The following is a 2,765-nucleotide window of genomic DNA, read 5'->3' on the forward strand; positions in this document are numbered from 1 at the left end:
TCTTGCAGGAAATGAGCCTTGCCAGCTGAAGCAAGGAACTGGCTAAGGCAGCTGCACCCTGGTGCAACCATCACAAAGCAAAAGACCCGACAACTACAAAGGTGAGGTTCAGCGAGCCACTTATCTCTCTGCCCTTCAATTCTCCCCACATGTGGCTATTGGCCAGGTTGGCATAATAAACATTAACTATCTCAGTGAGTTTTGAAGAACTAGGACAGAAGAGATTTTCCCATTAAGTAAGTAGATATTTATCTAATTGTCTCAAAGGCAACCTATATGTTTAAAACTTCCCCAAGATGGTGGAGAAAATAGATCTCTGTGTGTGTATGTGTGTGTGTGTGTGTGTGTGTGTAGGGAAGGGAGCCTTGTAGCATAAAGGTTGTCATAGGTTCCGAAACTCATTTGGCCTACCACCCCCTTTTCAGAAAAAAATCACTCAGTGCCCTTTGGCAATTAAAAACATTTGTACCATGGCCAATAATACCGTATAAAGTGTGGATATCTAGTGTCCCATAGGGCGACAGTATCGCCCCCTTTGGGAAACATTTGTAATTGCTTGGCTGATATCCAAAAGTTTGGCGGTTCAAACGCACACAGAGGATCAGTGAGAGAAAGAGACCTAGCCAATTTGCTCCTACAAATATTATAGCCAGAAAATCCTATGGACCAGTTGCACTCCATCATAGGGACCTCTGTAAGTCAAACATATACCGACAGCACACAACAACTATACAATTGGGAACTAGCTCCATTTCAGATGGAGACTTGACAGCAAGGAGATTTACCAGATTGTTGTGTGAGGATTTTCTTGTCCAGATATAGTACATAAACCTTCTCATTCAAAAGATGCTCATTCCTCTCCACCTGTTTCCAATCCAGTTACCAATTCAGTCCAGTGTTGCACATTAAAGCCACAGAACATATGTTGCTGACACATATGGTGCTGTAATATCTAGTAACCCAGTGATATTGTCTCTAGAGTTAATATAATTGTTAACGTGTTTCTGCTATGCCCACTCTGAGATACATGTACTTAAACACAGTGTATGGTTAATTGAAAGATACAGGGGGTATATTAAAGAATAATAACCTGTCTATATGACCTGTGCTGAAATGCATTTGAAAAAGAAGTTTGTAGAAACAAGATTGGGGCCAGAGGGTGGATAAGGTAAGCTTTCCCAGCAAACGTAGGGCAGCTCTCACATCCCTCAAGAATGAACAGGCATGTTGTGCTGATGGGGAAAAAACTCCCTGGTTCAGCTCTCCTGGCCTATTTCCCATAATGCATTTGTACATTTTCTTAACATTTCTCCATAATTAGGTCCTGTTATCATCATGTATCTTTCAAGCCAATCTATTAAGATTACCCCTTTAGATTCCAACAAAAGGTCACCAATAATCTTCTGAGTTGACCTTTCTGCATTGAATTTAACTGACCCCGCAAATTTCCTTGAAAGACACCATTTTATTGGTTGTTTTTGTTTGTTTGTTTGTTTGTTTGTTTGTAGTCATTCTAATGAGACTAGGACACATGTGTTACTGAGAGAACTTATCTCCAGCCACACAGAGATGACAGATGCATGTTTAAACAAATTTTGTTTTGAATAAACCCATTCTTATATGAATGGGAACCCAAGTAGCAATACTTTTTACTTACCCTCATATTTTCTTTTTAAAGCAAAGGAGTCGTTGCGATGGAAAATAGTAATCTTTTGTTTCCCCTGGCATTTCTTTCATTGCATGAACACGAATTTCTACAATCCATGTCAGTTCTTCCAATCCATTCACACTCTCCGAGTCTAGGCTTTGTCGTCTTAAGTCTAAATTATTGCAGAAGCTTCTTTCTGCCAAAAGTCCTTTCCAACCCAGCCCATGCTTAGCACCAGATGTGGCAGGTCTCGTTTCAAACCCTTCCTTGGCTCTCTAGTTATTATCAAGCAAAGCGTAAACTCTTTTATATGACACAGAAAGCTCCACACGATTGGACCCCAGCCCAAACTTCGAGGATCATGTACCGTGACCCTTTTTCATGCATTCTACTTTTCGGTCACATCGAGCGAAGTCCATTCCTAGACATCTCATGCTGCTGAGGAATGCCCGCCCCTCTTTTTCTACTCTGTAAATTCTACTGATTCTTTTTATTTAAATGTTTGAAATGAACTCATCTTTAAAGACGTCAGTTTTACTTTTCCTCCTTCTTTTAGTCATTCAGACCAATATTTTGATCTAAGAGGTAGGGAACCCGGAGGAGTTTTTTTCCCCCACGAAGAAGTTGTTATTCTGTGTGTGTGTGTGTGTGTGTGTGTGTGTGTTAAACACTCCGTTTGTTTTTTTTCCTATCTATCCATTGATTCTTCAAGACTCAGGTCAATTATCGGTTTTTTCTGTGATGTTTTTCCCAGACCCACTCACAATTATATCTGCAATTGCTTCTTCTATGCACTTATGAAGAGGTATTAGTGGCTAGGTGATCTTTTCTTACATGAAGGAGACATAGGTTCAATTCTGAGCCAAAATGCCTCATGCACAGCTACTACCTGTCTTTCAGTGAAGGCTTGTGTGTTCCTACGATATGGAATAGGCCTTGGTGGAGCTTCCAGACTAGGAAGAAAATCCTGGTGGTTGACTTCCAAAACTCAAATAATGAAAACCCTCTTGGCTACAATGGTGCAGCTCTTGATCAATCTTAAGTATGGCACAGGACCAGATAGTATTGTGTTCCAGTGTACACAGGATGCTCATGAGGCATGCGCATCTAATAACAA

This window comes from Echinops telfairi, unplaced genomic scaffold (assembly GCF_000313985.2).
Source record: "Echinops telfairi isolate 266 unplaced genomic scaffold, ASM31398v2 ScPeMD7_5592;HRSCAF=6446, whole genome shotgun sequence".
Taxonomy (NCBI): domain Eukaryota; kingdom Metazoa; phylum Chordata; class Mammalia; order Afrosoricida; family Tenrecidae; genus Echinops; species Echinops telfairi.